Genomic DNA, 27,434 nt, shown 5'->3' on the forward strand with positions numbered 1-27,434 from the left:
AAGGAGGTTGTAGCGAGGTGGGTGTCGGTCTCTTCTCCCAAGTAACAAGGGATAGGACGAGAGGAAATGGCCTCAAGTTGCGCCAAGGGAGGTTTAGATTGGACATTAGGAAAAATTTCTTCACGGAAAGGGTTGTCAAGCATTGGAACAGGCTGCCCAGGGAAGTGGTGGAGTCACCATCTCTAGAGGTATTTAAAAGACATGTAGACGTGGTGCTTAGGGACATGGTTTAGTGGTGGACTTGGTAGTGTTAGGTTAATGGTTGGACTCGATGATCTTAAGGGTCATTTCCAACCTAAATGATTCTATGATTCTATGATTTCTGCATGTAAAAAGGCAAAATTTTCTGGTTTCACCTAGACAGACCTGGTCCTGAACTCCAGCCTATACTTGCTACCAGGGAACATGCATCTACAGTCAGCAGTCTCATGAAGGGTGCTCACATCTCCCTGACATTTCTAGCCACCTGACACAAAAGGCACCAATCAATACAGAAAAAAAAAAAATCAATCTTTATTTTCACTATGGCAACCCATCCATTCTGATCAATGCCTTTTGATTTAGTACACTGGTTGCTATAGTCAGTCCCTATGCTGCAGAATGTCATAGCAATAAGAAAATGCAGTGATTTTTTTTTTTTTTAATAATCATCATGACGGAACAAAGTACTTCTGAGTTAAAGAGTAAACTGGTTTTCCCCAGTCTGTTTTTCTGAATATCCTTGAGTTTCAGATTCAGAGCTCCACTAGGCAAAACAAAAGCATGTGTACAGATGCACCAATCACTATTACAATATTGTAGCATTTGAAGTACTTTCATTGGCTCCTGTGAACTGATAGGACTTTAAAACCAGCTTGAAATCAGAATCAAAGCCAGGGAAGCAAATTCTTGTCTCATTTACGCTGGTATAAATGTATAGTACTCTAACTCTTACTTCAGTGAAGATACTCCAAATTTAGACGGATGTAAATGAGAGGATAATTTGATTAGGCATGTCAGACATGAGAGATTTATAACTTGCCACTTGTTTTCATGTTTGATATCTGAAAATGACTTTGGATACTAGCAAATCTATTCCGTGGGCCTGCTTGCAGAGCAGGGACTGTGTCACCTGAATGAACTATGCCCACAAACTCACAGTGAGTTCAGGGCCTCACACTAACTACCCCTGAGGCATGTACATCTGTGCTGCTGGCTTCCAAGCGGGGCTCTCTGCTCTCTGTATTAATTTGGTGCTGTGGGTACCAAGCACCTTGCAATGGCAGGGAGATCCCATTGCCCTTCACCAATGTCCTAAATACAGACTTGTGTTCTACTATTGTAAGTGGGGACTGAGGTTCAGAGCCACCTTATGGGCTACATGTGACTAGGGAACTATAGTAAACAGTGTATCACATTTAAGTGACTTTAAGGTTCTCTGTACCTAGGAGAAATTTTGAGGTCTGGTAGTGACCCACAGACTCACAAAATTTAGGAACCATAGATTTATAGCATTGCATAGTGTGAAGCAGTCTAACCACCGCATAGCAAAAAGCATTTCAGTTAGCAGGAGGAAAGAATTGTTATCTTGTCTCTTTAGCTAACTTGCCTCTCTCCACTCATGTCTTTTGTTCACACTGAACCTGTTTTGGAAAACACTTAAATGCCTCCATAACTTGCAGCATGTGATTAGTCTCCGACATAGCCCACTAGTCATATGTTTACAAATGTATATAGGTTGCAAGTGCCGTTGTGGTATGTTAGAATTGGGAAAAGTGATTGTTTCAAAAAGTTTGCTTGTTTTTTCCAACTGCCTCTCAGCTGATTAAAATAAAAAATATTCCTGTTCCTTACCAATCTTTCCTCATTTACATATTTAAATGCTTTTCTAGATTGGGGCCAGAAAGAACTTGTCTAACATTAAGGATAGCTTTCTTTGATGGTATATGCTCTGAGCATTATAATGGCTACATCGTACGTTTCCTGGAATTATTGTACACTGAATTGTGTAAAACATTTCCTGGAATTATTACTTGTGATTTTTAGTGACTAGCTAACACCCTGTGAATGCTACAATACAAAACTCCACAAGGCTTTTGGATACATAGTGACATCCAGTAGGTAGCTTCTGATGGTGATAGATTGAGTCAGATCACCCATGCTTCTTCAACTTGTTGTCTGCATTAGTTACAACATATTGTACACCACCATGTCAGTAACTTCAAAGGAAGTGAGGCTTTCCCTTATTTGCAAGACCTTTGAAATAGGGATACCACCACATAGGCTTCAGTCCATTATTTAATCCATTTTTTGCAAAATGCTCATATAGATCTTTAAATCTATACAAGCACAGAGTGCTAGCAAGCATTTGATTAAACCAAACATTTCTTTGCAGCTCTGTATGTTGCTGGTTCACTGTCTACAAAGGTCAGACCAACCCTGCAATACTTCATATTCTGACAAACATGACAAACATATGCACCATACTTTGTATAAACTGCATAAACTCATAATCGGCCTCTGCTGCCCTCCTTTCCTTTGTTTTTGAAGACAATCTGTATCATGTTAGCTGTGTGTCAACATTAATGCTGAACAGTCAAGAAAAGCAGTGGCAAAAGGAGCCTTGGTTTCTAAGACTGGGACAGTAGTCACAGGTTATACTTATGAAATTCATGGCTGTCCCAGTCAAACAGGACTGCTGGCAACTGTGTTGTCAGAAATGTTCGCCGAGCCTGATTTTCTTCTTGCCTACAGGAGTTTTATGCTACAGATTCATCAGTTTCAGGGTAGAAATGAAATCAGGAGAATCAGGCTGAGAAACTGGTCTGACAATTTTCCCATTCTCTTCTGATCTGTAGTGGGAGAAGAGATTTGTAGCAAGAGGTCTCAGTTCTCTTGCATTTATCCCAGTTTAATTTAGGAGTAATTCCATGCAAATCAGAGGAATTGGGCTTATATGAAAGGGGAAATAAAGGTGGTTTTTTTTTCATATTTTTTGTGGAAAAGGACATTTCTTATTACTTTTCCACCAGAAACACAATTCTCAGTTATGACCTATCCCAACCCCAAATTATGGCTTAATCCAACTGCAGTGAAAAGCATGTCAGTCCAGTATTTGGCAACATCCTTTCCATGAGCTCAGGCTGTAGTTTCCTCCAGGGAAGATCTGTTTAGAATCATTTACACTGGGGAAGGAGGGAAAAACAGAAATCAGATTTACTTTGTTTTCTCATATAGGACTACAAAAACACACACATAAACACACATACACTTTTGTGCATCAGGTATATCTTCCTAGATAACTGAAATGATTGATGGTTTCATTTCACTATTCAAGTTTTTTCTTTCTTCAAAGCATTTGTTCAACGTTGATTCTATTGAAAACAGAGCAAGTTCTACTCTTTATAGAAACCTAGTAGAGTTAAAATTAGTGTGATGAGGAAAGTTGGAGCAAAGAGGAAATCTGAATGAAGGAATGTACACAGTATCACAGACCTTCTTTGCTCTGTGTATTGGGTTTATGTGGCAAGGTTTTGGTTGGGGGGGGCTTCTCTGAGAAGACACCAGAAGCTGCCCCCATGTTGGACAGAGCCAGCTTCAGCTGGCTCCAAGACAGACACACCGCTAGCCAAAGCTGAGCTGATCAGTTGGTACCACCTCTGTGAAAACATATTTAAGAAAGGGTAAAAAACACTGCGCAGCAGCTGGGAGAGAGAGGAGCAAGAAAAATGTGAGAGAAACAACTCTGCAGACACCAAGTCAGTGAAGAAGGAGGGGGAGGAGGTGCTCCAGGTGCCGGAGAAGAGATTCCCCTGAAGCCCATAGTGAAGACCATGGTGAAGCAGGTTGTTCCCCTGCAGCCCATGGAAGTCCACAGTGGAGCAGATATCCACCCTGCAGCCTGTGGAGGACTCCATGATGGAGCAGGTGGATGTGCCCTGAAGGAATCTGTGACCCTGTGGAGAGCCCACACTGGAGCAGGTTCCTGGCAGGAACTGTGGCCCATGGAGAGGAGCCCTTGGAGGAGCAGGTTTTCTGGCAGGACCTGTGGCCCGTGGGGGACCCACGCTGGAGCAGTCTTTTCCTGAAGGACTGCGGAAAGGACCCATGCTGGAGGAGTTCTTGAAGAACTGCAGCCCGTGGGAAGGACCCACATTGGAGAATTTTGTGAAGAACTGTATCACATGGGAGGGACCCCAGGCTGGAGGAGGAGAAGAGCATGAGGAGGAAGGAGCAGCAGAGATGAAATGTTATGGACTGACTGTAAACCCCACTCCCCATCGCCCCCTGCGCCGCTCGTGGGTGGAGGAGGTAGAAGAGTTGGGAGTAAAGTTGAGCCTAGGAAAAGGGGTGGGCGGGAGGAAGATGATTTTAGGTTTTGTTTTTATTTCTCACTCTCCTACTTTGTTATTAATTAGCAATAAATTAAATTAATCTCCCCGATTTGAGTCTGTTTTGCCTGAGATGGTAATTGCTAAGTGACCTCCCTGTCCTTATCTCGACCCACGAGCTTTTCGTCATATTTTCTCCCCCTGTCCTGTTGAGGAGGGGGAGTGAGAGAGCGGCTTGGTGGGCATCTCGTGGCCAGCCAAGGTCAACCCACCACACTGCAAAAAACTTAGTGACACTGGTTCAGTGTTATGATAACCTCATTCAGAATGAAGTCATAAAAGCAGAAGTTTCTTTGCAGTAACATGCATGCGCTGATTTTCACACAGAAGCTGGTAATACTGATACCAACATGAACAACTTTTCAAGGTGTGTTTTTGCCTTTTTATGACTATTTGAAATTAAAAAATGTTACCATAAAATGAAGGCCACCTTACATATTGTGTATGTCCATATTCAAAGCTATGTTTTATGCCAAGGCATGCAAGGAAGAAATATATTTATCAAAAGAATAATAAAGAAAAAAAAGCAGCTGAGTTTAGAATTGTAATTTAGATTCCTATTATGAGGAGTTAAACATCAGAAGAACTTTCAAATTGCCACAAGTCATGACGCTGAGATGATGCAATGAGATACCTCTCTATTTTAAACACAAAAACCCTGTTAGTTAAACCAGGGGGATGTGAGGACACATCCAATGAAATCAATAGAATTCTGAAAATTTACCCAATTTGAGGATTTTCTCGAGAGAATTCTTGCATGTTAGATTACAGCAACATCACCGTTATGTTTATATTATACATTTCTGTTGTAGACAAATAATTAATCTTAGGGCATTGTCATTTCTCAAAGAAATTAGGAATGAGGATGAAGTTCTTTGATTTTCAATAGCATAGAAAAGGGATGATTAGAATCTTTATTTCTAAAGTAATTAGTTGTGTTAGGACAGATTTTAAAAGTGCTTGCTTGTACTGGGTCTAGCTGGGATGGAGTTAATTTTCTTCATAGCAGCCCTAATGGTGCTGTGTTTTAGATTTGTGACTAAACCAGTGTTGATAACACACCAATGTTTTGGGTATTGCTAAACAGTGCTTTCACAGTGTCAAAGCTTTCTCTGTTTCTTACCCTGCCCCCCTCCCGCCCCCACCCATCCCCCATCCTGTCCAGTCGAGTAGCCTAGGGGTGGGCAAGAGGTAAACACAGAAGGAAACATCACTGGGACAGCTGACACAAATTGACCAAAGGGATATTCCATACCATATAATGTCATGCTCAGCAATAAAACTGGGGGTAGTTTTTCCAAAGTAGCCATTGCTCAGAGACTGTCTGGGCATCAGTCTGCTTATGGGAGATGGTGAGTGATTGCCATTGTGTTGCTTGGTGTTTTTTTTCTTCTTCACTTATTAAACTATCTTTATCTTGACCCATTAGTTTTCTCACTTTTGCTCTTCCTGTTCTCTCCCCCATCCTGCTGGGGGAGGTGGAGTGAGCAAGCAGCTCCATAGGTGCTTAGCTGCTGGTCAGGCTCAACCCACAACATTGCCATAATCTAAATACATTGACTTTTGCTTCTTTGTGAGATAGTCTTAAGGATGACTTAGTATATTCGTTATTCAATATCATTATCCATTTCTTCTCCATACATCTTGGATAGAGAATTATTAAAAATAATTTACTTCAGAATATTTTCCTACTTCAAATGTGTATAATGTTTTCTACATAAAAAGTCATCATTATTATTATCTTCTGCCAGATTCATAAACACAGAAGGAAAAGACTCCTGTCTTTTTTCAGCTAGAAATATCCTCAGATACTATGCTAATATTATGCTACTTCAAATATTTGATTTTATTTTTTAATATTTGAGATGAGCCCAAACTAGACCACTGAATACAACTATCCTTCCTTTGGGGAAGCTGAGGTTTGCATAAAAATGTTTTGAATTCTCTGTTGGTTCTATTTGTGTTTTGCATGAAACAGAGAGAAATGCCAAAGAAAAAGAAAACATTTTAAACAGTACTAAAATATTAATTTCTTTAAAAGATGCTAGTTCATGGGGAACAGGTGTTAGAGAATATCTGAGCTCCCTAAATTATGCTGACAAAGGGTAAAGAGTTCCTCAGTACCTAGTGAAGAGTTGCTGTCGGCATTCAATGAACTCTGTGCTGTTGGCAGGGAAATTTGTGGAGTTGAAGGTATTTCCTAATAAAATATGGCAGGGAACTTCCACACCAGGGACAGACAGCATTCCTGTGAAGTAAGTATAATTTTCTTAATTGGTAATGAAGAGAAAGATAAGACTGGGGGATGTCAGTCAGTGGGGCATGGACAGATGAAGCGTTCTGACTGATATGAATGAGGATGTTACCCAATCACCCTTTCAGATGGTTCTGCAAAATGGTGCAAGATAAAAACCTGGAATTGTGGGCTTTTTTTTTAAAACACGATTCATTTTGCAGAACTGGATTAAGGAATGATCAGATACATTATTTTATCTGTAGAAATTAAACTATGGTAACCTGCTACACTTGGAACATTTTGTTTTTCTGCCCCTTATAATATAATGTGTCTAAAAAGGTATGCTAATGCCTAGCATACCTTTATAACATACATTTAGAGCACTGCAAGTAAATGCAGGACCTGACCTTTTTTTTTTTTTTAATGGAGATAGTGATGGTTTATCTATCTTTGTTTTGCTAGGTGTTCTCCAAAATTTTCTATAAATAGAAACATCAGCTTTCATTGTAGGGATGGAGCAAAAAAAAATGAAAATGACAGCCCCTTATTGCATTTAGTGTTGTGGAACTCGACTATGTTTAATATGTTCTTATTGTAAAATGGGGTAATAGAATTGACTTGACTCCTATAAATTCTTCTGGGCATAAGGAAAGCATTTGCCATGGCAGGAGTAGGTGGAATATAATTTTCTTTCCACAGCAGATTTAATTGTTTTGAAAAGATTTGCTAATGGCTGTTCACAATTTTATTCTTAAGGCCAGGATTGTCAAATGACACATTTCAGTAAGACTTCCTGATATCTCAGTTATAAAAGTGTATTGGCAACATCTCTTCACAAATGGAATCTCTTCCCCCAGTAGTTCTGAGCTCTGAGCTCCTAATTACTGTATTTTAAGCCCAAGCTGAAGGCAGCTGAGTGAGTGTTCTATTAGGTTTCCTGTTTTATTAGAGGTTTCTCTGTTTCCATTCCTGTTTTATGAAAACCAATTTGTAGATATTTTCAATCGCTCTGCACATATACAGGAAAATGCTTTTCAAGTACCCATTCTACCTGATTTTCCTAGAAAAAAAAGCTTTGTGTCCTGTGATTTCCCTGCTTTCACTTGCATTCTCCTAGCTCAGAAAACAGGAAGCCTCAGGTGAGGGGATTCAGAACATCACTTGTTCACTCTCTCTGACCAAATATCTGTGCCTGGATGTATTAGAGAGTTCTGAAGCTGAACAAAAATTAAAACTGGAAGCCAAGCATATTCTCAAGTGAGCTGTCATGCCATAATTAAAATTGTTACTGGGCAATTTTTATGAGTGTTATAAATCAAAATTATTTTTAAATCTCAGAGCTTTTTTACCATGAAGGCTAATATGGCTTTTTGTAGGTATTAACAATAAACACAGAAATCCTATGCTACATCTTACTAAAAAAATAAGAAAGGTGAAACAGCGGTGATGGGATCTGAATTTTAAAGACTGACTTCCAGATTAAAAATAACCTAAGCATTCGTTTAGGAGTTTAGAGCCCCATTCCCCTTGTAGAACATAGCATAAATGTAGCAGAACAGATCAAAGGTTCATCTAGTCCAGATGTAATGGTAATGGATGCTCAGACAAGAGCGTAAGTATTCAATCAGACTACTTGGCTTTCTATTGTGAAATTATCGTGATTTAACCAGGCAGGCAGCTAAACACCACACAGCCATTCACTCACTCCCCCCACAGTGGGATGGGGGAGAGATTCGGAAAAAAGGTAAAACTCGTGGGTTGAGATAAAGACAATTTAATAGGACAGAAAAGGAAGGTAAAATAATAATAATGATAAAAGAATATACAAAACAAGTGATGCACAATGCAATTGCTCACCACCCGCTGACCGATGCCCAGCCAGTTCCCGAGCAGCGGCCGTGCCCCCCCAGCCAACTCCCCCCAGTTTTTTTGTTCAGTATGACGTCATATGGTATGGAATATCCCCTTGGCCAGTTTGGGTCATCTGTCCTGGCTGTGTCCCCTCCCAGCTTCTTGTGCACCTCCAGCCTCCTCGCTGGCGGGGCAGTATGAGAATCTGAAAAGTCCTTGACTTAGAGTAAGCACTGCTCAGCAACAACTAAAACATCAGTGTGTTATCAACATTATTCTCATCCTAAATCCAAAACACAGCACTATACCAGCTACTAGGAAGAAAATTAACTCTATCCCAGCCGAAACCAGGACTATTCTGCTATTAAGGAATGCAAGTGGTCAGGGACATGAGTTTTCGGCTTTGTTTATAAGATGGGTATCTGTAGCACCACATTCAGGAAGGGTGAAGAATAAATGCTATACAAAAGGATGCTTCCTAATTAGGGGTCCTCTACAGTAGCAACCTGTTTTGATTTGAGGAAGAAAGGCCAGTGCAGGCACAGTGTTGGATATCATTGCGTTTCATTGCCTGTGCTTAGAATGAGGACAAATTTGGCAGAGGCCAGAGAGGGGACCAGCCAAGACAGCCAAGTGGGGGTGCAAGAGTCACAGCTGCAAAGGTCAGCTTCGATCACTGTGTCCCTTTTGCCCCTGTGCACACACCTAGGATGCTGTTTGTGCTACTGTCCTCTAGGTTTCCTCCCCAGTGAATTGTAGCAAGAATTATGTATCCTGTGGGGTGAATCTGGGTGGACGTGTGAATGAGAGGTGCACCCAGGTCTCAACTGAAAGTTGCATGAACAACCTGAAGACCATACCTTGAAGTTCAGAAGTGGGTAGTCAGATTGCCCACCCAAGAGAGGGCTGAGTCAATGACACCCTGCCTCCTGACACCCTGCCCCTTGACCAATATCCATGTAAGGTATGATTCTCTCAAATCACACTACCATTGGTGGAACCAAAGGGCAGCATGACTCTTACCCACATTCAAAAGGCATTTGCACGACACACTAAGTGTCCCTGGCAGTCCACCAGAGCCATGGCATCGCTTATGAGCCTGTGTTTGCTATCAGTGATTGGGTGAGTTGTTGTACGGGTGCATTGTTGCTCATCTTTCTTACTGCCTCAATAAAGTTTTGTTTTATAACGTCTTGTCAGACAGGAAGGAGATCAAGTTCACAGTGATGTTCGCCACCAATGGGATGAAGGCAGAGGCACCTTGACTGGCAGCTTCCAGCAGGTTACTTGATTCACTTTATCAATGAAAACAAACCCAGAAACTGAACGTTTTTCAATTTAAGGCTAAATCATGGAACTAAAAGTTATATGGACTTTATTTGAAACCAACTACTGAAGCTCTCTGGGCACTCATAGGGAAAATAATGATCAGGCAGAGTAGGTTTTTATCCTGGATCCTCTTGGGAGCCACTGGGAAGGTGTATTTTTGGAGCCCTGAGAATTAATTCTGTCAAGATTGGGGTTGGTCCTGGTACTGTGACTGCCTGCAGCATTGCTTGGACAGGGCGAGCGGGCGTTGGTCTTCTTGCAGGCAGCCCTTTCACAGAAATGCCTGGGCTGATGAGGAGCAGCTCCTTATGAGCTTTTCTGCTTTGTCTACCATTCCCGAGGTAAGCGAGTCTCCCTGCAGATGGGCAGCGTGTTCACTGCTGCTGTTGCCGAAATCATTGCTCCACCTTTGCTTTTGTTCGCTTGGATTTATAGGAGCTCTGTAGCAAAGCAAAGACAGCAACAGAGCAAATGGGAACACCTCCTGGTGGTTCATCTTGGGTAGGCATTTCCCTCTTTGGAGAGGGCCTTTGCAGTTCTGTGCCTGTCCCACTGAGTGGTGGTACCTCCATACAGTTATAGCAGGGCACGCTGCACCTGAATTCAGAAACTACTTTTTTGGGCTATGATGGTGTGTAATTAATTTATTGCCTGTAAATCTATCACGTAGCACCCCTCGATGTTATGTATGAGGACTTCTTTATTGTTCCAAAACTGATTTTTGCATGAGTTTTACTATTAGGTAGGACCAAGGTTAGCTTACCCTTTTGTTATTTTTAGGCTACTCCTGAGAGTTACTTTGGGCTTTTCAGTTTCAGGCCAAGTTTGGAGGTGGCTAATGATGCTGGTGCTGATATGACAGAAGCAGTCAGCAGGTGGGAGATGGAAACCTAGAATTCCAGGTGACAGAAAATAGGCTTTGATAACCGCATCATGAACAAACATGGAGCAAAGCAATTCAAATCATTAGATGCTTGGATGATTTTTCTATAGGGGGACATTAAAAAGATCACATTGCTCATAAGTGAAAGAAGAGAATGAGCAATATAGGAGAAAGCTCATTGGAGACAAGAAAAATATAAGTAGTGAAAAGTAGTCTTTCCAAGAAGTAAACCACCTCTTCCCTTGCTAGTGGCAAGCCAAAAAACAAAGGAAAAAAAAGCCAGGAAGCTAGGTCCATGGAGCACAGCCAGTTGTAGCAATAACAGGGCTTCATGACTGAGAGCCAGCCTCTGCTCTTTGCTTCCTTAACACCCCCTGTATGCCTTGTGAGGGCAGAAAATTGTTTTTGTTGCTTGAAATTGTAAAAAAAGATGTTTACATGCCCTGATGTAACTTCATCTATTCCCCTTTCATCCATTCTTTCACAAATTTCTACATAAAATTCTTCCTATTCTAACTTCTGCAGTATCTCCATCTCCCTTTTCTTCTCCTACTCTCTTGGTCTTTTTGGCCAGTTCACTCCCTTCTTGCCTCTGCCTCTCCACTATATTTTATTCAAATATGGAACTAAAATATTTGTCAACCCAATGACTCTGATTATAAATCACATCCTCATCCCTGTTTTTCTGTCTAGTTTTGTGCTGTCAGCCCCTTAGCATGAGCCATTTATTACCTGTGTTTGTACAGCATCAGTAGAACCTCAGTCATAAGTAGACTCTTTAGAATCATATGATTAATAACAATTCATGATATACTCTATCTATATCACTGCCACAGAAGTGGGAAAGTTGATCAGTTAGTATATCCCATATGTCAGTTCATCTGAATGGTAGAAAAGGATGTGAGTCAGTCATTGTCTTTGAGCTAGGGTGGGAAGACTGTATTACTTAGGTGGAAGTTTGTACTACTTAACAATATCTTCAAGGTCAAATCTCGGTATCTTTTTCTTCCATCAGGAGACAGGGTTTTTTTGTGGTCAATTCCTTAGAAAAAAACCATGAGAATGACACAGGTATACTTCCAAAGCGTTCTAGTTGGGCTTCTATACTTGCATGATTTCAGATAAACTGTATTTTTCAGTTCTCCTTCTCTGTCTTACCCCAAAATAAAAATATGCTTCTAAGATACTTCCAGCAGTAGTTGAGAATCCTGCTGTCATGACTGAATGGAGTTCAGATTTGGTGACAGTACCACCATTTGGTCTCCATACCAGGAGAGGAGACTTCCTAATAAACCCTCAGAGGTTTCTTTTATTAACAGAGCAGGAAAATCACCACCTGCATCACACTTAGGTGTTTTTGACTAGTTAATCTTGGTGCTAATGAGTGCTCTGAATATTAATAGACATCCCTCCCCCCAAGTAAAATTGTACCAACACTCATCTTGTCTGAAAATAATTCTTGATAGCTTTAAGGTCTCCCCCAAAGGACCAATTAAATTACCAAAAAATCCCAAGCCAGTTCTGAGCAAGTTAGGAATGGCCACAGGTCTGAGCCACAGGTAAGGCTGTGCATTGTGTGAAACAGCCGGTATTTATGGGCAAATTAAAGTTCTTGGCCCCTCTGGCATGTGTGCCTGCACATGCTGGGGGCATTGCCCTGCGGATATACTAGTTTAAATCTGGAATCAGTATGATACAGTGATGCACCCCTGCTAAATAACTCTGATGTGGTTATGTTGTTTCTGCGCTTGGACACTACTCCATGATCTTTTCACACTGCTTTGAAGCTTGGGACAGATATTCCCATAGAGTGGTTTCCCTGGATTTGCAATTAAAGTGGGATTTTAGACTCTCTCCCATGCTTATGCCTCACATGTCCTCTTCTCATCCCATTTGCCTTCTATTTCTCTTTTTTTTTAAAAAAAATTGATTTTTTTTTTTAAATTTTTATTTCTTCATAGCCTTGGACTAGTCTGGTACTTGTTTTAAGGCAGATCTATCACCCAAGTCTGTGCTCAAATTTCCTTTGTAAACACATGTAGTTCCCAGAACCTGCCATTTTGTGCATCACTGCCAACATATAAAATTAATGGAAACCTGTCTTCCTGGAAATCAACCACCTATTCTGGAGTTCTAACTTTCATATGAAATGATTATTTTTTTATACACAGATGATCACTGAGGAGTGATATTTCACTTTCTGGTATTCAGTAATACTGTGTTAACATGTTTTGCCATACTCCAACTCACCTGTCCCACAAATATGTTACGAGCAGCTACAAGAGACTCAACACGAGTTGTCCCCATGAAAATCTGTTATCCAGCCAACATAAAATGATTAAAAAGGAAAAAAACCACTTTGGTCTGCCTTCATCATGTGAATGTAAGAGTTCTGAGACAAATTTACAATATTTCATGAGTTAATTATTCATGAGTTATTTCATGAGTGCAATGCTGAAAGACTCCAGGCTCCTCCTGGGCACTAACTTGTTAAACTAAATTAATTAAAGCAGATATTTTAGCATGTCTGTATTACTTATGTACCAGTCCAAAGGTACTTTGATCATATGAAGAAAAAAAATGTAGAATTTAAATTAAGGCTAAAAATGACTCTCATAAATTTTAACACATAGTATTTCAGTGTGGTGCTTATATAATAATCGTGGGAATGAGAAGGGCAAAGGACTTTTTAAGGCTGCCTTCAAATAAACTTTAATTTCCACCATGCAAGAAGATTTTTAAAAATCATATGATAAGTTCATTGGGCAGACAAGGCAGAAAGACTATTTGTAGACCTGCTCTTATCTTAGCAGACACTGGTCCTGGACCTGTGACCTAAAAGAAACGAACACTTAAGTGCTCAAAGGAGGAGGTGAGGAACGAGCCTCTAAGAGCATTCAGGAAGACAACGTCCTCTGGGAATCTGCAATAGGAAGATATATGCAGTTGTCGTGGTTTAACCTGGCAGGCAGCCAAATACCACGCAGCCACTCACTCAGTCCGCCCCTCCCTTGGCGGGATGGGGAGAGAATCTGAAGGGTGAGAGTGAGAAAAAACTCGTGGGTTGAGATAAAGACAGTTTAATAGAACAGAAAAGAGAAAATAATAATAATAATGATAGAATATACAAAATGAGTGATGCACAATGCAATTGCTCACCACCCGCACTGACCGATAACCAAGTAGCGATCGCTACTTCCTGGATCACGCCTACCATTCATATACTGAGCATGATGTCACATGGGATGGAATACCCTGTTGGCCAGCTGGGCTAGCTGTCCTGGCTGTGTTCCCTCCTCCCAGTATAGCTTGGTAGGAGAGGGTAGTTGTCCTTGACAAGATACTTAGCAACAACTGAAAACATCAGTGTGTTATCAACATTCTTCTCATACTAAATCCAAAACACAGCACTAGGAAGAAATTTAAATCTATCCCAGCTGAAACCAGGACAGTATCCACCCCTTATTCTATACCATTTACGTCATGCTTGGGTTTAACAATTTCTAATACATTCTAATTAATCACCATCACATTTCTTGTCTTTATATTTTTAAATATATATATATACACACACACACAGAGATATCATTCCCTTAGTCTATGGGCCATCCCTCTAAAAAGTCCATTGAGTTCATTTAGTCCATGACTTTGGGCTGCATCTGTCATAACAGTCTTTCAGGGCAGGAGAGATGGTGTGTGGTGTTGGACTGTTGCATCCTGAAGCCAGTTCTCATTTCCAGTATTGCTGTGCTTGTCCGGTTCTACTGTCGTTGCACTTGGCTTGGTTTCATTAGTTCATTCTTCATTAATCTGAGTGATTTTACTGCTATACCAACCATAGAAATAATGATGATATACAATACCATATAACAATCAACATCATACAATTCGGTTCATTGGCTATTTTCACCCAAAATTAAATCCCCTTGAGGTACACACCGGACTTCCCCATCCTTTCGCATCACCCACCAAGTGCACCCAGGTCCTTGAGCAAAAGCAATCCCACGGATAGGTTTTCCCTTGCCAGAGGCAGGAGTAACCCAGACTGTCTTCCCCAGCATATTTCTTATGTGCATGACAGGGACTTTATCCCCCTCTACAGTACGTAAGGGTTTTGATTGGGCAGGGCCAGCTCGATTGAAAGATCCCCTAGTGTTGACTAACCAGGTGGCTTTTGCTAAATGTGTGTCCCAATGCTTGAATGTCCCACCACCCATTGCCCTCAGCGTAGTCTTTAGCAGCCCGTTGTATCGTTCGATTTTCCCGGAGGCTGGTGCATGTTAGGGGATGTGATAGACCCACTCAATGCCATGCTCTTTGGCCCAGGTGTCTATGAGGGTGTTTCGGAAGTGAGTCCCGTTGTCTGACTCAATTCTTTCTGGGGTGCCATGTCGCCATAAGACTTGCTTTTCAAGGCCCAGGATGGTGTTCCGGGCAGTGGCATGGGGCATGGGATATGTTTCTAACCATCCGGTGGCTGCTTCCACCATGGTGAGCACATAGCGCTTGCCTTGGTGGGTTTGTGGGAGTGTGATATAATCAATCTGCCAGGCCTCCCCATATTTATATTTCAACCATCGTCCTCCATACCAAAGAGGCTTCACTCACTTGGCTTGCTTGATTGCAGCGCATGTTTCACATTCATGGATAACCTGTGCAATAGCGTCCATGGTTAAGTCCACCCCTCGATCACGAGCCCATCTATATGTTGCATCTCTTCCTTGATGGCCTGAGGCATCATGGGCCCACCGAGCTATAAATAATTCACCCTTATGTTGCCAGTCCAGATCCACCTGGGCCACTTCAATCTTAGCAGCCTGGTCCACCTGCTGGTTGTTTTGGTGTCCTTCAGGGGCCCGACTCTTGGGTACGTGAGCATCTACATGACGTACTTTTATAACCAGGTTCTCTACCCGGGCAGCAATATCTTGCCACAATGCGGCAGCCCAGATGGGTTTACCTCTGCACTGCCAGTTGTTCTACTTCCATTGCTGTAGCCACCCCCACAGGGCATTTGCCACCATCCATGAGTCAGTATAGAGATAAAGTACTGGCCATTTTTCTCGTTCGGCAATGTCCAAGGCCAGCTGGATGGCTTTCACCTCTGCAAACTGGCTCGATTCACCTTCTCCTTCAGCAGTTTCTGCAACTTGTTGTACAGGACTCCATACAGCAGCTTTCCACCTCTGATGTTTCCCCACAAGGCGACAGGACCCATCAGTGAACAGGGCATATTGCTTCTCGCTTTCTGGTAGTTTATTATACAGTGGGGCCTCTTCAGCACGCGCCACCTCCTCCTCTGGCGATATTCCAAAATCTTTGCCTTCTGGCCAGATCGTGATCACTTCCAAGATTCCTGGGCGACTGGGGTTTCCTATTCGGGCCCGTTGTGTGATCAGCGCGACCCACTTACTCCACGTAGCATCGGTTGCATGATGTGTAGAGGGGACGCTCCCTTTGAACATCCAGCCCAGCACCGGCAGTCGGGGTGCCAGGAGGAGCTGTGCTTCAGTACTAACCACTTCCTAAGCAGCTCGAACCCCTTCATATGCTGCCAATATCTCCTTCTCAGTTGGAGTGTAGCGGGCCTCGGATCCTCTGTATCCCCGACTCCAGAACCCTAAGGGTCGACCTCGAGTCTCCCCTGGTGCTTTCTGCCAGAGGCTCCAGGTAGGGCCATTCTCCCCGGCTGCGGTGTAGAGCACATTCTTTACATCTTGTCCTGCCCGGACTGGCCCAAGGGCTACTGCCTGAACTATCTCCTGTTTAATTTGTTCAAAGGCTTGTCGTTGCTCAGGGCCCCATTTGAAGTCGTTCTTCTTCCTGGTCACTTGATAGAGAGGGCTTACGATCTGACTGTAATTTGGAATATGCATTCTCCAAAAACCCACCATGCCTAAGAAAGCTTGTGTTTCCTTTTTGCTAGTTGGTGGGGACATGGCTGTTATTTTGTTGATCACATCCATTGGGATCTGATGACGTCCATCTTGCCATTTTATTCCTAATAACTGGATCTCCTGTGCAGGTCCCTTGACCTTACTTTGTTTTATAGCAAAACCAGCCTCCAGAAGGATTTGGACTATTTTCTCCCCTTTCTCAAAAGCTTCTTCTGCTGTGCTGCCCCACACGATGATGCCATCAATGTACTGCAGGTGTTCTGGAGTCTCACCCTGTTCCAGTGCGGTGTGGATCAGTCCATGGCAAATGGTAGGGCTGTGTTTCCACCCCTGGGGCAGTCGGTTCCAGGTGTACTGGACGCCCCTCCAAGTGAAAGCAAACTGTGTCCTGCACTCTGCCGCCAAAGGGATTGAGAAGAACGCATTAGCGATCTCCATTGTGGCGTACCACTTGGCTGCCTTTGACTCCAGTTCGTATTGGAGTTCTAGCACGTCCGGCATGGCAGCACTCAGTGGCGGCGTGACTTCGTTCAGGCCACGGTAGTCTACTGTTAGTCTCCACTCTCCATTGGACTTTCACACTGGCCATATGGGACTGTTGAAGGGTGAGCGAGTCTTGCTGATAACTCCTTGGCTCTCCAGTCGACGAATCAGCTTATGGATGGGAATCAGGGAGTCTCAGTTGGGGCGATATTGCCGCCGGTGCACTGTTGTGGTAGCGATTGGTACTTGTTGTTCTTCGACCCTCAGCAACCCCACAACAGAAGGGTCCTCCGAGAGACCAGGCAAGGTGGACAGCTGTTTAATTTCCTCCGTCTCCAGGGCAGCTATACCAAAAGCCCACCGGTACCCTTTTGGGTCCTTGAAATACCCTCTCCTGAGGTAGTCTATGCCAAGGATGCACGGAGCCTCTGGGCCAGTCACAATGGGGTGCTTCTGCCACTCATTCCCGGTCAGGCTCACTTCGGCCTCCAATACAGTTAACTCTTGGGATCCCCCTGTCACTCCAGAAATACAAATGGGTTCTGCCCCTTTATAGCTTGATGGCATCAGGGTACACTGTGCACCGGTGTCTATGAGAGCCTTATACTCCTGTGGGTCTGATGTGCCAGGCCATCGAATCCACACAGTCCAGTAAACCCGGTTCTCCCTTTCCTCCACCTGGCTGGAGGCAGGGCCCCTCTAGTTCTGGTCATAGTATCCGTTTCTCACTTCCTGCAAACGCGAGTGAAGAATTCCTTCATTACAATCCAAAGTAAGATCAGCCCTTCTACTCTGTCTGGGGAACTGTTCACTGGAAACTGGACCATCATGAGACAGGTTTTTCCTGAAAACTGGAGCAGCATTCTTCCTGGGAGAACCCCCTTGTGTGATTGTTTTTCCTTGCAACTCACGTACCCGTGCCTCTAGGGTCAAGGTAGGTTTTCCATCCCACTGCCTCATGTCCTCTCCGTGGTCACGCAGGTAAAACCACAGGGTGCCCCGTGGTGTGTACCTTCTATATCCTCTCTCTTGAGGAGAAGAACACTGACTCCTAATGGCTGAGATACTGGTCCGTACAGGTGGAGAATAGGACATACCCTCTTTGAGTTGCTGGATCTCCCGGGATAGTTTCTCCACAGCCGAGACAAGGGAGGAGGAGACAGTTTCTTTGTATTCCCGGAGGCTGCTAACCACGTCATCCACTGTTGGTGCTTCTTCCTCTTTCCAGCACAGTACTGCCAACGAACTGGCATACGATGCTGGTGCGCTCCGTACCAACTTCCGCCACATGGGTCGCATGCACTGGACTTCATCTGGATCTTTGGGCGTTTGGTTGTCTTCCAGGTCACTATAAACCACCTCCAGCACGCCTAGTTCTCTCAGGTACTGGATACCTCTCTCCATAGTGGTCCACTTGCCTGGGTGGCATATAACATCTTCCTTGAAGGGATACCTTTCCTTCATGACTGACAGCAGTCGCCTCCAGAGGCTGAGGACCTGTGTCCCTTTTCCAATTGCTTTGTCAATACCCGCTTCCCTAGCAAGGGATCCCAGCTTTTTGGCCTCCTTCCCTTCTAATTCCAGGCTACTGGCCCCATTATTCCAGCATCAGGGCAGCCAGGTAACAATATGCTCGCCTGGACGACGGCTGGAATCTTTCCGCATATCTCGCAACTCACTTGGGGATAGGGATCGGGTGGTTTCCATCTCGTTTATGAGTTCTTCCTCTTCCTCCTCCCCTCCTCATGATGGCCCTGCTTTTCCATCATCCCTTTCTAAACGACCTGACTTCCGCTTCCAAGATTTCCTCTTCTGTATAGGGGCAACGGATACCAGCAAGGGTTGGTCCTCTGGTTCAGCTGTAGTGCCTGTTGCTGGGGTTTGGGTAGCTGCAGTGCCTGTCGTGGGGGTTGGAGTAACTGTAGTGACTGTTGCCGGGGTTTGAGTAGCCACAGTGCCTGTTGCGGGTGTTGGAGTAGCCACAGTGGTTGTCTTGGGGGTTTGAGTAGCCACAGTGGTTGTCGTGAGGGTTGACGTAGCTGCAGTGCCTGTCGTGGGGGTTTGAGTAGCCACCGTGTCTGTTGCCGGGGTTGATCTCTGGACAGTATTCCTGAATAGTTGTTTAACCCTAAACAAGGCCTGAACCACATTCAGGAGACATAGCAATATGAACATGCTTGTTTGAACATCCCAAGGATATTCAAAATTCTCTGGGAATCTTGTGGATGTCTTCATGAAGAGGATAGAAGAAAAAGGAGTTTCTGAAGATATGGAAGGGAAGATGAACAAGTGGGGGAAAGTGTCCCATCCTGTCTCCCCCTTAAATTCATTCTCCGAAGAGAAAAAAGTGTAATTACTAATAGTTTCTAAGAGGTGGTTCCCGAGGTACAGAGGTGACGGCAGTGCTGAGTGCAGATACCAGATTAGACTTACAACCAGTGATTTTATCACCTCATAAAAGAGCAGCAAAATGATAAACTTGGCCCAGGTCTGGATAGCAATAAACAGCACAACTGGGAACATATACTGCAAGCAAGGTATTATATAACCCAACATTGAGAGCCAGCCCCACAACTTTGACAGCCAATAAATCAACATTGTGACCAATCAATATAATGAATGCTTATAACAATTTTGCCTTAACACGCTTTGGTCAGATCTATCATTATCTCAAACCTTCGAGCCCCATGTTGGGTGCCAAAAAGGACTGTCGTGGTTTAACCTGGCAGGCAGCCAAATACCACGCAGCCACTCACTCAGTCCCCCCCTCCCTTGGCGGGATGGGGAGAGAATCTGAAGGGTAAGAGTGAGAAAAAACTCGTGGGTTGAGATAAAGACAGTTTAATAGAACAGAAAAGAGAAAATAATAATAATAATGATAGAATATACAAAATGAGTGATGCACAATGCAATTGCTCACCACCCGCACTGACCGATAACCAAGTAGCGATCGCTACTTCCTGGATCACGCCTACCATTCATATACTGAGCATGACATCACCTGGTATGGAATACCCCGTTGGCCAGCTGGGCTAGCTGTCCTGGCTGTGTTCCCTCCTTCCAGTATAGCTTGGTAGGAGAGGGTAGTTGTCCTTGACAAGATACTTAGCAACAACTGAAAACATCAGTGTGTTATCAACATTCTTCTCATACTAAATCCAAAACACAGCACTAGGAAGAAATTTAACTCTATCCCAGCCGAAACCAGGACAGCAGTATACAATTACTGCTGCAATACTTAGTTGTAGGCAGCAATCCACAAACCTCAATCCTGCATTTTGGGGGAAAAAAGGAAGATTTAGATAAGTATGGGATATGAGGAACGCTAGAGCTAGCCAGGCAAATTTAACAATTACTGTGACATTAGAAATGAGACAAGGTTGGGGGGAGGAAAGTACGTTTAGTTAAGTGATGCCAATAAAGATTTTACAGTGGTAACACTTGGAAGTATTTGCAGGTTAAAAATAAACAACTAACTTTCATATGGTCATCCCTGAGCAGCTACTGTAGCCAAGGCTACAGTTTGCTGACATGTGTTCAAGAGATGTCCTGTACTAGACAAATGAGGACCTACTGGCAAAAATTCATACCTTTCCAATGAGCATTTGGGCATTATTCTGTCAGGTGCAGCAGGAAAACATATTCTGTGCTCTTGTTGTTTATGTGCTCTGAAATAATCTGCACTCTTGAAGGAGCAGAGCAGAGACCCCAGACTCAGCCGGACATGGAGTCACTTAAGTCTGGACCCATATGGAGCAGAGCACAGGCTCCTTGGACCTCCCCAGAGATCTCCACAAGAAGACCAGTAATATTTGCTTACTATTTGGCAGTGACCCACAGCTTATGACTAACTTGCTTTGTTTTCTGTTCCTAGACTTTTCTGGAGTACTCTAATGGAGGCACTAAGTTTGTGTTTGGTGAGAAGTATACAGATGCTTTAAGGAAAGGTAGCTTTTATACATGCTGTACATGGCAGATAGGCAACAGAAAAAGGGACAGTATGGTTGGGAAATATATTCCTTATATGTCTTATGATACCAGTGCAGTTACCAGAGAAGTCAGCTAAGAGGCAATCTCTTCCTTATTATGTGACAATCTGAGAAGAAAATTTGGGAATCCCACATAAACCCCTTCATTTATTAGAATAGAATAGAATAGAAATTAATAAAATAGTCCAGTTGGAAGGGACCTACAACAATCATCTAGTCCAACTGCCTGACCACTTCAGGGCTGACCAAAAGTTAAAGCATGTCGTTAAGCGCACTGTCCAAATGCCTCTTAAACGCTGACAGGCATGGGGCATCGACCACCTCTCTAGGAAGCCTGTTCCAGTGTTTGACCACCCTCTCGGCAAAGAAGTGTTTCCTAATGTCAAGTCTGAACCTCCCCTGGCACAGCTTTGAGCCATTCCCACGTGTCCTGTCACTGGATACCAGGGAGAAGAGATCAGCACCTCCCTCTCCACTTCCCCTCCTCAGGAAGCTGCAGAGAGCAATGAGGTCACCCCTCAGCCTCCTTTTCTCCAAACTAGACAAACCCAGAGTCCTCAGCCGCTCCTCATAGGACATGCCTTCCAGCCCTTTCACCAGCTTTGTTGCCCTTCTCTGGACGTATTCAAGTACCTTAACATCCTTCTTAAATTGTGGGGCCCAGAACTGCACACAGTACTCAAGGTGAGGCTGCACCAATGCTAAATACAGTGGGATAATCACCTCTTTTGACCAGCTGGTTATACTGTGTTTAATGCACCCCAGAATGCGGTTTGCCCTCTTGGCTGCCAGGGCACACTGCTGACTCCTATTGAGCCTGCTGTCAACCAGCACCCCCATGTCCCTTTCTGCAGGGCTGCTCTCCAGCCACTCCTCTCCCAATCTATACTTGTGCCTGGCGTTACTCTGTCCCAGGTGCAGAATCTGGCATTTGTTCTTGTTAAATGTCATGCCATTGATGATTGCCCAATGCTCCACTCTATCTCGATCCCTCTGCAAGGCCTCTTGTCCCTCGAGAGAGTCACCAGAACCTCCCAGTTTAGTATCATCAGCAAAGTTGCTAATGGTGCATTCAACTCCTGCATCCAGATTAATACACTGAGTTATTGCAATACACTAAGTTACACTTATTTGGACTAATTGTAGCAACATATTTTACAAGATGACAGGACCTTGGGATATGTTTTTACAAGGAATAGGTTAAAAGACTCTCACTTGGTCACTGAAACAAATATCTCTTCCCCACCTCTCCAGAAGTAAGGATCGGCTCCTATGCTATGCTATGCTATGTAGAAGTGCTGTGCAGACCACTGCCTCACAGTGCTTAGCAGAACTGTGCTAGAATAAAAATGAAAAAAACTGGCTTATCAAAAATACCAAGTAAAAGCATAACGATCAGAGTTTATTTTCTTAGAGGTTGTATTAATGGAAACACTAAGTGCAACATTTGCAAGCCACATAAATGTAGTGGATTAGTTAGTGGATTCTGAAGAGGCTGCCAGACAATCAATATGCAAGGATTATGGCTGCAGGAGACCGCAAGCTGCAGGTGGTAATGGCTGCATAATGACCTTTAGCCCTTCCTGTCCATTGTGTCCTGCCTATGTTTTGCCCTCGCTTTGACTTAATGGCGCTGCTCCCAGCATACATCAGGCCTTTGCATGAGCTGTATGTTAGCCAAAATCTGAGCAGGAGTTGAGTGAACAGTCACAGGTTCTCCAAGGGCTGCAGTTCTGTCAGGAAAAATCTGTTCCAGCGTGGGTAGGAGTGTTCCAGTGTGAACGCAGCTAACAGAGGCAGTCAACAGTCACAGTAGTTTGTGCAGAAGGGTGTGAAGAAGGGGGCATCGAAGGGGGCCTCAAATGAAATTGTGCCGCTGTAATAGTCTCAGACATGGTGGTAACACTCCACAGGGCAGTTTCCCCAGTAGATGTTGGTGCAGCTGTCCCTGCAAGGGTAGAGGCTTCAAGACAAAATGAGCCTCAGGTGGCAGGTGCAGACCTCCAAGTCCCAGGCTGCAGGGAGTGCCTGGGGCCTCTCCCTGACACCAGGAGAGATGCATTTCTGTCCTGCAGGAGGTGCGCCATCTTGGAGGAGCTGTGCTGCCAAGTGGAAGAGCTATGAAAGGAAGTGAATAGGCTGCGCAGCATCAGAGAGGATGAAAGGGAGATAGATAGGATCTTCTCTGAGGCTCAACAACTTGAAGAGCCTCACACCCCATCTGTAGTACAGAAGCAGGCAGTGTCTGGAGAAGGGGAAGGATGGAAGCTGGTGACTTCTGGCACCAAGAGGAAGGCTCCTGCCCCACCTAAGGGCTTACAATTGAAAAATAGGTTCACCGCCCTCAAAGTTGAAGAGGACCCACATGTACCTACAAGCAAAGGACATGGTCCACCTGACCCTAAACCATGCAAGACCACCAGGAAGAAACAGCGAGTCATCGTAATGGGTCAATCCCTGCTGCGGGGGACAGAGGCACCCATCTGCTGACCTGACCTATCAACTAGAGAGAGGTTTGATGCCTGCCAGGGGCCAGGATCCAGGATGTTGTGGAGGGACTGCCGAAGCTTGTCTGGCCCTCTGACTACTACCCCCTGCTTTTCTTCCATGTGGGCACAAATGATAGTGCCAGGGGAAACCTGGACAGGATCAAAAGTGACTACAGAGCTCTGGGTGTGGTAGTCAAGGGTATGGGGGCCTAGGTGGTGTTCTCCTCAATCCTGCTGGTGAGGGGAAAGGGTGTGAGGAGGAGGGCACTAATAGAACAAGTCAATAATTGGCTGCAGAACTGGTGTTGGCAGCAGGGCTTTGGGTTCTATGACCATGGGACCCTGTTTGCAGATCAGCGTCTGCTTGGGAGAGATGGCATCCACCTCGCTAAGCAGGGCAAAGCTATTTTTGCCAATAGGATGGCTGACCTCATAAGGAGGGCTTTAAACTAGGAATGACGGGGGAGGAAGAGGGTGACCAGCAGTCCTGTGAGGCAGCGATGGACAGGGTCAACGAGGAAAGGGCATGGGGTGGTGTGACGGGAAGGGATCACAAAGTCAGCAAAATGAGGCTTGGGTGGGGTCACCTCCAGCACTTGCATGTAAGCGAGGAAGTGCCTACAAGGCACCGTTGTGCACAAATCCCCCAAACCCTCTCTGGGAACTCAACATGCTGGGATGCCCCTCTTTAGCGCCTGTATACTAATGCACACAGCATGGGGAATAAACGTGATGAGTTAGAGATCTGCGTGTAGCTGAAGAGCTATGATCTTTTTGGGATCAAGGAGATGCGGTGGGATGGCTCCCATGACTGGAATGTTCCAATGGAGGGATACAGGCTCTTTTGGAAGGACAGGCTGGGAAGGCGAAGAGGGAGAGTTGCCCTTTATGTGAGAGAGAAGCTAGAGTGCATGGAGCTCTGCCTGGGGATGGAAGAGGAGCCAACTGATGGATTATGGGTTAGGATTAAAGAGAGGACAGGTAAAAGTGACATTATAGTGGGTGTCTGTTATAGGTTGCCTGACCATGAAGAACAAGTGGATACAGCCCTCTACAGACAGATAGGAGCAGCCTCATATTCACAGGCCCTGGTCCTCATAGGGGACTTCAGCCACCCTGATAGCTGCTGGAGGGACAACACAGCAGTACATAAGTGATCCAGGAGGTTCCTGGAGTGCATTGATGTATTGGGTTTATGTGGCAAGGTTTTGGTAGCGGGGGAGTGGGGGGGTGGGGACGGGTTGCAGGGGTGGCTTCTGTGAGAAGATACCAGGAGCTGCCCCCATGTCAGACACAGCCAGTTCCAGACAGCTCCAAGACAGACCCACCACTGGCCAAAGCTGAGCCAATCAGTGACACTGGTGGTGCCTCTGTGATACCATATTTAAGAAGAGGTAAAAAGTGCTGTGCAACAGCAGCTGGGAGAGAGGAGTGAGAATATGTGAGAGAAACAACTCTGCAGACACCAAGGACAGTGAAGAAGGAGGGGGAGGAGGTGCTCCAGGCGCCAGAGCAGAGATTCCCCTGCAGCCTGTGGTGAAGACCATGGTGACGCAGGTTGTCCCCCTGCAGCCCATGGAGGACCGCAGTGGAGCAGATATCCACCCTGAAGCACATCGAGAACCCCATGCTGGAGCAGGTGGATGTGCCCTGAAGGAAGCTGTGACCCTGTGGAGACACTGCACTGGAGCAGGTTCCTGGCAGGACCTGTGGCCCCGTGGAGAGGAGCCCATACTGGAGGAGGTTTTCTGGCAGGACCTGTGGCCCTGCAGGGGACCCATGGTGGAGCAGTCCGTTTCCTGAAGGACGGCACCCCATGGAAAGAACCCATGCTGGAGCAGTTCTTGAAGAACTGCAACCCATGGGAAGGACCCACGTTGCAGCAGGGGAAGAGTATGAGGAGGAAGGAGCGGCAGAGACGAAGTGTTATGAACTGACCACAACCCCCATCCCCTATCCCTCTGTGCTGCTTGGGGGAGGGGAGGAGGTAGAGAAGTCTGGAGTGAAGTTGAGCCCGGGAAGAAGGGAGAGGTGGGGGGAAGGTGTTTTTTAGATTTGTTCTTGTTTCTCATTATCCTACTCTGATTTGATTGGCAATAAATTAAATTAATTTCCCCAAGTCAAGTCTGTTTTGCCTGTGATGGTAGTTGCTGAGTGATCTCCCGGTCCTTATCTCGACCCACAAGCTTTTTGTCATATTTTCTCCCCCTGTCCTGTTGAGGAGGAGAAGTGATAGAGCAGCTTGCTGGACACCTGGCAGCTAGCCAAAATCAACCCACCACAACTGATTATAACTTCCTCACCCAAGTGATTGAGGAGCCAATGAGGAGAGGTGCTCTGCTGGACCTCATACTCGCCAACAAGGAGGGTTTCGTTGGGGACATGAAGGTCAAAGGCAACCTTGGCTGCAGTGACCATGAGATGGTGGAGTTCAGGATCCTGAGGGCAGGGAGAGGCATGAAAAGCAGGCTCACAACCCTGGACTTCAGGAGAGCAGACTTCAGCCTCTTCAAAGATCTTCTTGGTAGAGTTGAATGGGATAAAGCCCTGGAGGGAAGAGGGGCCCAAGAAAGCTAGTTTATATTCAAGGATCACCTTCTCCAAGCTCAAGAGAGGTCTATCCCAACAATTAAGAAGTCAGGCAAAAATTCCAGGAGGCCTGCATGGATGAACAAGGAGCTCCTGGTCAAGCTCAAACACAAAAAGGAAGCATAGAGAGGGTGGAAGCAGGGACAGGTAACCTAGGAGGAATACAGAGACATTGTCCGATCATACAGGGATGAAGTAAAGAAAGTTAAAGCCCAAACGGAACTGAATCTGGCCAGGGATGTCAAAGACAACAAGAAAGGCTTCTCTAAGGTGACATGTCCTGGTTACACAGGACATGGAAAAGGCTGAAGTACCGAATGCCTTCTTTGCCTCAGTCTTTACTAGCAAGATCGGCCTTCAGGAATACTAGGCCCCTGAGACTAGGGGGAAAGGCTGGAGCAAGGAAGATGTACCCTTGGTGGAACAGGATCAGATCAGGGAATACTTAAGCAAACTGGACATACATAAGTCCATGGTCCCTGATGGGATGCACCCACGAATGCTGAGGGAGATGGCTGATGTCACTGCAAGGTCACTCGATAACCTTTTTTCGATCATGGTGACTGGGAGAAGTGCCCAAAGACTGGAGGAAAGCAAATGTCACTCCTATCTTCAAGAAGGGCAAGGAGGAGGACCCGGGGAACTACAGGCCGGTCAGCCTCACCTCGATCCCTGGGAAGGTGATGGAGCAGCTAATCCTGGAAACCATTTCCAGGCACATGAAGGACAAGAAGGTCATCAGGAATAGTCAGCATGGATTCACCAAGGGGAAGTCATGCTTGACCAACTTGATAAGCTTCTGTGATGAAATGACTGGCCCTGTAGACGAGGGGAGAGCAGTGGATATTGACTACCTGGACTTCAGGAAGGCTTTTGACACCATCTCCCATAAGATCCTCATAGAGAAGCTGTTAATGTATGGGCTGGATAAGCAGACAGTGAGGTAGATCATAAGCTTGCTTAACAACTGGGCCCAGAGAGTGGTGATCAGTGGAACAAGGTCTAGTTGGAGGCCAGTGACTAGCAGTATACCCTAGGGGTCAATACTGGGTCCAGCCCTGTTTAATGTCTTCATTAATAATCTGGATGATAGGTCAGAGTGTACCCTCAGCAAGTTTGCAGATGACACCAAACTGTGAGGAGTGGCTGATAGGCCAGAAGGTCACACTGCCATCCAGAGGGACCTCGACAGGCTGCAGAAATGGGCTGACAGGAACCTGAAGTTCATGAAGTTCAACAAGGAGAAGTGCAAAGTCCTGCAACTGGGGAGGAACAACCCCAGGCACCAATATAGGATGGAGGCCACCCAGCTGGAAAG

The sequence above is a fragment of the Calonectris borealis genome, chromosome W, assembly GCF_964195595.1.
Source record: "Calonectris borealis chromosome W, bCalBor7.hap1.2, whole genome shotgun sequence".
Taxonomy (NCBI): domain Eukaryota; kingdom Metazoa; phylum Chordata; class Aves; order Procellariiformes; family Procellariidae; genus Calonectris; species Calonectris borealis.